Source organism: Molossus molossus, unplaced genomic scaffold, assembly GCF_014108415.1.
Source record: "Molossus molossus isolate mMolMol1 unplaced genomic scaffold, mMolMol1.p scaffold_m16_p_7, whole genome shotgun sequence".
NCBI lineage: Eukaryota > Metazoa > Chordata > Mammalia > Chiroptera > Molossidae > Molossus > Molossus molossus.
This window is the reverse complement of record NW_023425401.1, coordinates 61,864,236-61,876,584: the sequence shown is the minus strand read 5'-3', so window position 1 is coordinate 61,876,584 and position 12,349 is coordinate 61,864,236. Positions and strand designations below refer to the sequence as shown.

At 37.5% G+C, this 12,349-nt stretch overlaps 1 protein-coding gene across 12 annotated transcripts in view; it reads left to right on the top strand.

The window, feature by feature from the left end:
- Positions 1–12,349, top strand: part of NRCAM (neuronal cell adhesion molecule) — a 215,444-nt gene that overhangs the window by 115,060 nt on the left and 88,035 nt on the right. The gene's annotated exons all lie outside the window — the stretch shown is intronic.

The window sequence follows — 12,349 nt, the reverse complement described above, 5'->3', positions numbered from 1 at the left end:
CTCTCACTCCAATGTCAAACAACTCAGTTCTTTCCCATATGTCTGTGGTGCCTTTCAAGCTGCCCCCCCATGCTGGTACCTAAAGGGAATAAGTCTGAGTAGATCCATGCACGAGCCCTTTAAAAGGAACTGCCTGGACTCCAACAGCCTCAACCTCGCTCAGCCTCAATTCCCGCTGGTTTTTACAGCCAGAGATTATGGGACTTCTCTTCCTGGCACAGGAACTCTGAACTGGGGGACTGCTGTGGGATGGGGACCCCTCACTCCTCAGGCAGAACCTTCACAGCTAAAGTATCCCTCCTGATTTTTATCTGCCACACATGGTTGTGGAGCCAACCAGTCTGTGCCTCCACCCCTCCTAGCAGTCTTGATGGGGCTTCTTTAATTTCATAGTTGTAGGACTTCCATTCATCTCAATTTTAAGCAGTTCTGAATGATGGTAGTTCTGTAGTTTAGTTGTAATTTTGGTGTGGATGTGGGAGGAGGCAAGTACTGTCTTTACCTATGCTGCCATCTTGACTGGAAGTCCTAGTAAGTGTATGTTTGAACTTCTAATAAATTGCCAAATTATTTTTCAAAGTGGCTGTACCTTTTTACATTCCCATAGCAATGTTTAAGAATTCCAGTTTCTCCATATCTTCACCCAAGAGTTGATTTAATCAGTCTTTTTGAATATAGCTATTCAAATGGGTATGTAATGGTATTTCCTGATTTTAATTTATATTTTCTTAATGATAAATTACATTGAGCATCTTTTCACATACTTTCAGCCATTTATATATCTTCTTTGGGAAAGTGTCCGTTCAACATTTTTGCCTGTTTATTTTTTTATTGAGTTGTCTTCTTATTTTTGAGTTGTAAGAGTTTCTTTATATGTTGTAGATGCAAATCCTTTATTATCTATATGACTTATAAGTATATTTCTCCTAGTCTATGGCTTATCTTTGCATTTTTTATTGGTATCTCTTTTGAAGAACAAATGTTTTTAATTTGGATAATGCTCAATTCATCATTTTTATCTTTTTTAGATCATACTTTCAGTATCAAATCTAAGAAATATACCTAATCCACAAAGATAGTGACCAACTTATTTTCTTACATTAAAACTATTGACTTTTATTCTTGTTAAAAATATTTTCTTCTTTATTGATTTTAAAGGGAGAGGAAGAGAGAGATGGAGACATCGATGAGAGAGAACATCGATTGGCCACCTCCTGTACGCCCCCACACACACAGAGGATCAGGCCCACAATCTGGATGTGTGTCCTGACTGGAACATTTGACCTCTTGGTGCATGAGTCGATACTCAGCCTCTGAGCCACAGCAGCTGAGCCGACTTTTATTCTTTCAATAATGATTAAGCATTATCCCGATGTGAAAACAATAACTTGGCAGGCTCTGTTTGTTAGTTTTATGATTTTTTTGTCTTTAAAAACATACTTTGCTTTTTATGTCATAATAGTAATTTAAAAAGAAAACTTCTGTTATTTAATTTTTTTCCTTTTTTTTAAAAAAAATATGTTTTTATTAATTTTAGAGAGCGTGGAAGGGAGAGGGAGAGGGAAAAAAACATTGATCAAACCTGCAATCTGTCTTTGTGCCCTGATGGGGAGTCAAACCAGCAAACCTCTTGGTGCATGGGGCGATGCTCAACCAACTGGACCACACCAGCCAGGCCTCATTTTTTTATGCTGAGTTTTGAAAGTGTAAGAATATTGATGAGAAAAAAAAGAAGAAATTATTTAAGCAGGAAATGCCAGAAATAAACTGTCATCTAGAAATATTAAACAAAAGAAACTTAAACTGCTGACTTGAGAATTTTATTTTTTAAGTTTCTTAATCAGAGTCCAAAAACTTATTTATATGCAATATTTAAGATATTAACTAAATATTTTAAATTGGAAGTCAAAGCTTTTACTTATTCCAGTCTGTTTCTCCCAGTTAAGGTACATTTGATTTAGTGGTTGTGGTAATGATAGGGGTCAGGAAGCCTGGTGCACTGTTGTCACTTTAAATAAATTATAACTTGGCCCCAGAAGCCTTATATCAGTCATTCTGCTGAGCACTAGATTCAGAAAAGTTCCCTCCTACCTGTTTGCCATGCATCTCCCCTTTGACCACCCCCAGCCAGCCATTGATCTGCACATAATTGCTTCTCATATCATTGGATTAAATTAATAGGATTCTCTAAAATGTCCTGCACATGAGAAGATGGCACTCTCTAAGACAAGTTTACTCAATGTACTTGGCTTAGTACTTTGAAATTCATCTAATATGATGATAAAGTCTAAATTCATAATATAGCCTTTAAGTTCACTCACAATCTGAAACCAACTTGCCATTTCTACCCCATTCCTCTCTTCCCATCATGTGTCCTTTTCCCCATCTGTGCACTTGCTAGAAACACACCATGCCCTTGGTGCCCTATCTTTACTCAGGGCTGCCATCTTCTGTGCCTGGAGGACTCTTGGTACTCTTCCAGGGCAGGGTTCAGACCTCACTCCTGAGGCCTTTCCTCAGGAAGAGTTTCTCCTCTTGAACAAAATTGGTTACATCATCATACTTCCTGCTCCCATCAGCTCAGGTCCTGCAGCTACTGGAGCACTTACCACATTGTCTTTGTGTTTAGTTCTATGGAGCTCACTTCCCTCTCAAAAGCCCAGATTTGAGCACTTCTAGGGCAAGAATTATGTCAAATTCACATTTGAAATCCCCCAGAGTGTCTAAAACTTAATAGGTATGCAATGAATATTTTAAATAAAGTGTTTGAAACCAGTCCGACAAAGAAGAATATCTAAGTGCACTTAGACACAGCTCTAATGCTGCAGCATTAGAGCTTCTGGGTAAAGACAAGTGTTCTCCCCTTTAAGTTCTGTCATTTTAGAAGTGCCAGCCAGGCCTGGCAGCACTCTCAGGCACTGCCGCCTCTGCTCCACTAATGTGAGCTTTCTTCTCAATTTTGTAGCCATGCCCTCCAGTTAGACTTTTCAGCATCCAATGTCGAGATTATCACTTACTTCCCTTCTTTTTTTTTAATTAATTTATTTATTTTTGTTACAGATATTTCTCCTTTTTCCCCCACTGATTCCCCCCTCCCCCTCCCTCCCTACCCTGTCCCCAGCTTTGTTGTCCATGTCCATTGTTCATGCATACATGCGTATAAGTTCTGTGGTTTATTTCTCCCCCACCACACCCTCTTCTGGAGATTGTCAGTCTGTACCCCACTTCCACGTCTCTGGGTTGCTTCCCTTCTTGAGCAAAATAGATTCAGAAATGTATACAGATAGCAGCTTGTCTCCATTTAAACCTTGCTCGCAATTGAAACCAAAGTACATCTTTCAAACATGACTGTTGCTTTCTGCTTCTTGCTTGTCTACCTGATAGCTTAGCACAATTTGAGAAGTCTGTACATAAGAACCAAGTTCTTGAACTAGTTAAATGTATAAGAAAAAAATGTAAATGAAAATGTAAATATTATATTCTTGTAATGAACTTTGACGAGAAATCATAAATTAACACAGCTGCTATTAAGTATTAAGAATCTTTCTAGAAGAGTACTTAGTCTTCCAAAAACAAACACAGATTTCTTCTCTACAAGGCTCGTGAGAGGAGTTGGAGACCAACAATTAATGTTTTGTACTCTAGCAACTGCCTGGAACACTCTTATTTTAAATTCTGAAGGAAACAAAAACTTAAACTTTGAAAGCCTTCCTCAGACAGACTCACTGCATACATTTAAGATGCTGCCCTTGGCCTAGTGAAGTACGGCAAGAGTGTCCCCAGTGCTTACGGACTTAATCCTGAGCCTGCTGAACCAGCAAGGAGGGGATTTTTAACTGTTTCTCCCTGCTTGTGTCTGAACAATTTCCCCATTCACACCCAGTACCCCATGAAGGCCATATGTAGTCATTTTCTTCCACTCTAGGAATGTCTCCCACATCCCTTGGTCTCAAACTTTATACCTGATGGTCTCCCTTGGGATTCTTCCTGCTATCTCTTACCTGGATTTGTTCTTTATCTTGCCCTTTCACTCTGGTGGCTGCTCTGCCAGGCTTTTGAATTGCCTTCTCCACAAGAGGTTTTCTCATGTTTTGCCCAGTTGGCTCCACTATACATACAGATCCAGCAGGTGGTGCCAAGACCCAGAAACCACTGCTCAGCCTTAGCTGAGAGTCCCAAGCCCACTCCTCTCTGAGAAGGCACTGGGCATAGACTTGCCTTACCTGCTCACATCATGCTGCCCTTTGTTGAGATCATAACATGTGGCTGATACCCATATTTCCATTCCTGCCTTGTCCACGTTCATCACGTCCAATAACCAGCAGCCTCACAGAATCTGATGTATAACTCTATTTTCCAATTTCTGGTCTTGGTGTTTTCCTTCTGCTGTGACATCTCAATGGCTGTACTATTTATTGATGGCTGCTTTATTTGGCTTTACTTACATTTTAGCAGTTGCAGCTCTCATAATGCAAAGAGTAAGACTGGAAGAGACCTTGCAGTTGTTCTAAACATGAGCCCTTACAGAAATGCTCCTACATAAATGTTTTCCTTGAAATCTTTGTCATTCCTTCAGTATGCTAAAATTTTTTTCCATAGGTATTTCTCTGCCCAGTTTCTTTGTGAATTACAATTTCTGAATCCCTCCAAAAGTGATGATAATAATAATAATGTAACTTTGAAATTTTCTGGCATCTATAACATTTCTTTCCTTGCTCTCTCTTCATCCTCCTATATCACTCTTCCTTCTTATTTCCCAACTCTCTTTCCAGAAAGGCACGAATATTTGTCTTTAGGAAATAGATGCTCAGTTTTCCAACAAAAATTTTTCTATGAAAACTCAACTGAAGAAACACAAGGAGGCAGTAATTCCGGGTTTAATGTTCCTATCAAACAACTTTGATAAAAACCTCGAGGGGCTTTTCTGCCATGTTTCTTCCAGAAAGATGGACACTTGGACCAAGAATACTTTCTTCCTGATGGTATTTCTAACTTGCTCTTTGAGTTGCCGTTTCTTTCACACCAAAGCAATGGAACATATTCTTTCTATGGGGTTCATTTAAGTAGTAATAGAAATAGAGTATGATCTTCTCATAGAAAAAGTGGACCCTGGGAAGTCATTGTCTATTAACACACACAGCAGTAGTCTAAACCTTTGACTCTTAGGTTTATTAAATCTCACATTGCAGAGAACATTGTTTTTAACATTCACATTTTTGTGTTCTTAGCTTTTATAGCAAATATAGACTCCTGAGGAACTAATATTTAACTTCCTGGAAACTAAATTACATTTTAAATGCTCAGGAGGAAAATATTTTTTGGAGTAAATCTGATAAATTATTTTGGACACAAATGATCACCTACTGATTTGTTTTTTTGCATTTTCACATGGCCTGTTTAAAATTAAATGCACCTATTTTGCTGGTAAATCATTTGTAGTACAAAATGCATATCAGTAAGTGACTCAGATTTGTTTTTTGTTTTTTAATATATATTTTTATTGATTTTTTTAGAGAGAGAGATAGAAACATCAGTGTGAGAGAGAAACACCGATCAACCACCTCCTGCACATCCTCCACTGGGGATCAAGCCCACAACTCAGACATGTGCCCTAACCAGGAATCAAACTGGGACCTCTCAGTGGCACTCAATCCACAGAGCCACACCGGCTGGGCCATATTTGTTCTTTATATAAAATACCCTCTAGGTACAATGAAAGTTTTCCCACTGTTTAATGCATGCTACTATACCTTCCCCAGCACTGATAACGAGTGGAAAACACAATTCTTCATGTCATGTCAGACTCCATTTCTCATTTTCATGGTCCTGTTTGGATTATACAGAGCCTGGATACCTTAGCAAAATATATTTTGAAATGTTACTGTGAAGATTATAGTAATCTATGACATGAAAGTAATGATGTCCCTTGGATTTGATATATGTGAGCTTCTGCCTCCTCACCCCTGCACCCAGGTCCATGTTAGGGGGAAGCCAACTTATAGGTAGGAGCAATTCAGAAATGCAACTGGGAGGTAGGCAGAAGAGGTGGTTGCAGACAACCAACACCCACACAGCTTTGCTCACTACCATCATCCTGCTCCCTGACTGATCACTGGGTGAAACATAAGACAGCTTTCCTGTAGAGTGTCACTCCTGGAACTTTTTTCAGAAAAGGTACCTTCAGATTTACTGTGAATCAGGCACACACTCTGTGACAGAGATAGAAGTGCTAACTAAATATTCCACAGATACCTGACATTCTCCAGAGTCTCTTGTGGCTGGAGTCCTTGACTACTTCTGATCAATGGGTTGTAAGCAAAAGATGTGTGCATCACATCTGGGAATAGGCAGTAGAGAGCAGGAAGAAGTGGAGGCTCTGTTGAGATGGCAGCATCACAAAATAGTGGAGCCTCTGTCAACCTGGAGCAGAGACCACCCATTCTGGACATTAGCATTAATGAGGTAAGAACTGTCCTGGGCTAAGCACTGAGACCTCTGAGTTAATTTCTCACTACAGTATATGCTCATTCTCTCTCATGTTCTCTACTCTCCCCAAACCTCCCTCCAGCCCTGTTAGGGAGGAGCACACATTGAGATTTTGACCCACACCCTACATCTCCACCCTGAATGGCTCATAACAGTTTGTAAATCCTATCTTCTTATATTTGATGTGTGACAAAACTTTTTTTTTAATGACTAGCCTACTATTAAATAGCTACCATTTTGCCATGTATTTTTACTTGACGAATGAATGAGGTATAGCCCTTTTAAAATACTGATATTCTATATGGCCTTTTTTGCTGAAGGTTATAGTAAACTGTTGCTGATCCTTATATCTTTTCAATGATATTTGTAAAAATTTCAATTTATAGAAGGATTCAGTTTGTTTCAATAATTCAACAAATGTTTCCAAATATGTTACTATCAAGACCCGTAGTCAGAATTAAATTTTTATTTCTGAAACTTCACGTTTACAGCAGTTTCCTACATATTATTGTTAAAGATTAGAACTTTTTTGTTTTATAATTGGATGGAAACCAACTGGGAAGTAGGCCTTGTAATGAAACACTAGACCTGTCTCTACATTCATTTTGCTTTTCTGCAATATAAATAAATTGCCATAATGCCTGACACACTCAATTAGGCATAATTCATAATTATTTTAGTGTAAACAAATTTGTTAGACATCAGTGGTAACCGTCTTCTATTTATTCTGAGTATAAGTTTTGTGTGAGAAATGTAACTTGTTTGTGCCTTTTGGCTGCACCAACATATATACAAGGAAGTATATCTAGCAAAAAACCCAGTGATACATCAATTTCGAGGGAAAACCTATATCACTACACTATTTAGAATTTCTGTGGTTCCAATCATGCTCTTGCAAGATTTGTGTATTTGAATCATTAAGAACTTTCTTAAATGTGCACATTAAGGTCTTTCTGATTGTAAGAAACAGTCAGTCTCCGTTTATTATAATTAATTGTTTCAGATATCTGTACTATATAACAAATCACCCCCATAATTTGTGATTTAAAACAATAATAATTTATTATTTATCATAATTCTGAGGGTTTGTTAACCCTCAGATGGCTAACATCTGTTTCTTCTGTTCTCACATGGTTTTTCTGTTGCATGTGGATTAACAAGTCACTTAACTGCCTTTAGCTGGGAGTTCAGCTGAGACCAGAAAGTCCAAGATGGTCATTCATGACCCAGGGTCTCTTTCCACTGGCCTCTTATCATTCAGCAGTCTGCTCAAACTTCCCAGAGGGAACATTACAAGAGGTTAAACCCTAGTGTGCAAATGTTCAGCACACCTCTGCTTGCATAGTTCTTCCTAAAATCCCATTGACCAAAGTATGTCACATGGCCAAGCCCAGAGGCATTGTGAGAGAGGACTCCACAAGGGTACGGATGCTGGGAGGAGTGTTTCCTGTGGGCCACTGATGTAGCAATCTGCCTACCATATTAATAAAGGCTTGCTTTAGAATTCACAGGTAAAAGAAAGACAGGAAGTTGTTTCAACAAAGTCACTGTTCTGGCAAATTTCATAGAGAACTGGAACATTGTTTGGGATACCAAGAGTTTTAGAGGCCCAATTATCATAGTGCAACAGAGGCAGACACTTGTTATCAGATGTTCCACTCAGTGACTCTTTGTCTCTATTTCTGCTGATCTTGTTGCTGCCCACGGGCTTCATTCTGCTCTTGATACGTCATATCCTCTGCTTACACATGGTTTCTCATTCTGTCTTGCCTCTGTGTGGTCTTTGACCTTTATGTCTCTCCAAATTGTTGACTCATTTTCTCTTTCTGCCTTATATACTCTCCCCATGAGAAAGGAATTTCTTACCACTTCATTAGACATTCTTCAGCCTTCTAAAACAACAAGTCATCTCATAGGCTCCATGTGGCTGCTGCCTTTGGTCAGACCCCCTAATTACTCTAGCCTTGACCAGGATGGTGAGGTTGATGCCAAAATTCAGACAATGAGCATAGCATGTCTTCAGAGTGGAACAGTCTTCTCTCCATTCTGTTTAGCTAATTGTAATTGGATTTGCAGGTAGGAGAGAAGATGGCTTCTTTTGAAAAGCACTGTTCTCTTTCTCTCTTATTCCACCCTTCCTTCCTTTTCCAATCATCTTTCTGACTCCTGAAGCTGATGCTAACAACTGTCATCAGATAACCTGCTGGACATATGTAGAACAGGTGCCATCCTTGGTCAGAGTCACTATGAGTCTTATACATATGGACTTGCCGTAGCATACTTTACCTTTTGTCTTAGATCTCTCAAGTATATTACTGTCTACAAATTCCTTTCTTGTAATTTATGTGCTTAATGGAGGAGCTGTGAAAAAGCCAGTATCAAAATAATTGTTTGTTGCAATAATTAGATTTTATTGAAAGACATTGGTATTTTTTATGTTTAACATCAAAGTCAAAAAGGCTTTTAAAATTTTTTCTAAATCCAAGAGGTTCGTAAAACATTGTCTTATATATATTTTTATACTTTTTTATGCATGAAATATCTCTAGAAGGATTCACAAAACTTGGTAATAGTAACACTCCCAAGGGAGAAACCTGGTTTCTGGGTTGCTTACTTTGAATTATATGGCCACACCCATTTAGCTCCCCAATCAGTGAGGCCAGCCACTAATGAGTCACCAGAGCAATAATTGGTGAGCAAAGGAACATCCAGTCACATGTTTATTGGCTCAGAGTGTTGATCATGTTACGTTGTACAATCAGCATTGAACCACCCATGCTGGGGTGCTGAAAAGTACAGACTAGAATGAAATGGTAAGTAATGGATGGCCTTCCAGTTCTGATAAAAAGCTGATATATATGTTTTTAAATTAAACTAATTTCATCTTTCACTTGAGAAAAAAAGATTTTATTTTATTTTCTTTCAAATACTTTTAAAGTACTTTTTAAGTAAACAACAGAAGAGCTATGTTTCTTGGGCTTAATATGAATCCTTTTGTCAAAACTTTATTTTTTTAAATATATATGGTAAATAATGCAGGGGAACATTTTCTCTATGATTTAATATGAATGGTAGGCCAAAAGAAGTAAGGGAACCTTGAATTGCATTTCTTTTCTAATGAGGAAAAGTTTTTTGAAGAAGGGAGATTTATTTCCCCTTCTCTTTCAGAGATTTGCTAGATTATATGTGAAAAGTTGCTTTGAGTGGAGTCAAATGAAATATTAAAAGGCTTTATTGTTTAGCGTTACTCTTGGTCATTTTAACAATGTATGTGGTTTTAAACATCAAGGTGATTTATATTCCAAAGATGAACCTACCATTTGTCTTATTCAAGCATGCTTTAAAATGTCTGTGGCAAATATTTTTTTCCAAATTACAAGCTATATTGTACTAACGTACTCTTAAGCCTTGACTAAACATGACTTGCTCTTTCATATTGGGGTTTTATTCATTTCAATGTAATTGCATAAACAATTTAGTTTTAGCTCATGGTTCTCATGTGAGAGAATGAACGTCATTTTTCATGGTAAACTACAAGGCAGATGGGCTCCTAGCAGGGCAGGGTGTTGACATCAATATTGAGAGTTACAGAAGCAGTGGTGTTTCTTTGTGAGACATGGAGAGCACATTACTCTTACAGAGAGTAAGCTTAATTTCTTGTAGCTGTATTTGATTTTTCACTTTAACTGAGTGCCAGGGACCTAATGCTGTCCTTGGACATTAGGTTTTTCACTTATGACGGCATAGATAGGAGGAGTGCATGATTTTCCAGGGGCAGGCTTCAGAGGATGGGCTGGGCCATTGCTTTGTCCTCCTCGAACAACCTACACTGGAGATAATTCTATGGCTACTGGTGCAGTTAACTTACAACTTCTTAGAAGAAAGACCACATTTTCAGTTATCGTAGTTCGTGCTTTCTCTCATTGTGAGGATTTACTCATGTCTCTAAGTAAGTGCTTTCACAATTTTTTCTATTTTTTTTTCTTTATACAACACTGTAATTTAATATGCAATATTTTATTCCATATGCACTTTTAAAAGGTAAATTGGGTTGAATGATACTTTCTTTTATTTAAAGTTGTCTAATGGTTTTCTCTATTTTGAAAGATGACTAGTTAAGGCATACAGGAAAATAAGTAACAAATTAAGAACTTAGAACAGAAATTGTATGTAGTTGCTTAATATCTTACGAGCACTAAACTGTATTAGTACATCTTTGAGAAGGTGTGTTAGTTCTCCAGCACCTATTCAAAAAGTGAGGCAATTAAGTCGAATAAACTTGATGAGCTTGACACATAAATCAGTCAGGTGTGCCATTTTCCCCTCAGTGTTTGATTCTGTAGTTTTCTCTAAATATGTATAGTATGCAACATCAACTTGTTTTAGTGCCATTTATGCCAATTATTTTTACTTTCCCTGAAGCTTATGTGTAAATTCAGAATTAGCATTTTAATAGAAAATCATGAGAGGCCTAAGTGAATTTGGCTAATTGATATAGATATGCTTTGCACACACTGAAAGACAGTCTGGTTTGTATTTTGTTTAGAAATGGTTGTGTAGGCTTCTATACCTGCCTCTCAATGCTTAATGAGACTGATTGTTTATATATTATATGATGGAAAGCCAATTTCCTAGCTCTTAAATGAAACCACATAATATGGATATTTCATTCACAAAATATTTATATATGTATAATGTCTATGTTTAGCACAGTAAATTTCTTTATATTTATTTAGCAATGAGAGTCCAATTACAATTGTAATTCGGTTCACATCAGAACTCAGTTTCTAGCAAAACATGTCTGTATTCTGTGTTTATGCTCATGCTCTCCTCTGTACAGGAAACACTTCAGTGTGCAAGGCACACTAGATTACATGGTAGGAGAGGGACATAAAGATGAGAGAGGCACAACCTTTATCTGAAGGAGCAGGGGAGAGAGCATGCATACTAAAAAAAACTCTTTGACTCTGTATCTATCTATATCATATATGTGATGATTAAAACAAGGAATTTTTGGAATTCCTAGGGGATAAAATGACTTCTACTTTTAATAATGAGCTAATGCTTTCATTTTAACTGATCTATAAAGAAATAAATTGAATTTTGATAAGGAAATATGGTGGAATGGTCATCCAGGAAGAAAGAATGGAATAAACATAGCAAAAAGGTGGGAAAATTCAAAGCATTGACCCAACAAAGAAAAACAGAAACAGGGCATCAAACAAACAAACAGTTATGTGGAAATAGAAGATAAGGTTGGTAGGATAAAATGAGGCCAAGATATTGAGGAGTTTTTTTATTACCTGTTTAAGGATGTATTGAACTCTATATGATAGATCCCATGTGGTTACTCCCAATATTTAACCAAAGAAGATCATTTAGGAAAAATTAATCAATGGTGCTCAGGAAGGTGACATCAGTGAAGAAGGCCTGGAACTCAGAGCCCAGGCAATCTGTTGCCGTAGTCTAGGTAAAAAATTGGAAAGGCCTGCATTGTTAGTGGTTCATCTGGTAAGTCAGTATTTGGGGTTTGAAGCAAATTTGCAGCAATGCCTGGAGTTTCCCCGAGATAATATCTAGAATGGAGAAGCCAATAGGCCTCCCCACTAAAATCATGCTTTCTAACTGACTTACAAGCCAAGTTTGTGTGATCTATGAGGAACATCATGGCAGCCTTTGATATGAATGCAGATATTTAGAATGGAAAAACAATAAAGATGGTAAAGTAGATGGATTTTGCCTAGCATCACTACAAATATTTCTGACCTGACTTAAGCTGGTTTATGAATAAATGATTATTCTGGTCCTGAGAGTTAAATATTTAAAAATTAGCTCATTTTTAGAGTTCATGTATAATCCAAGA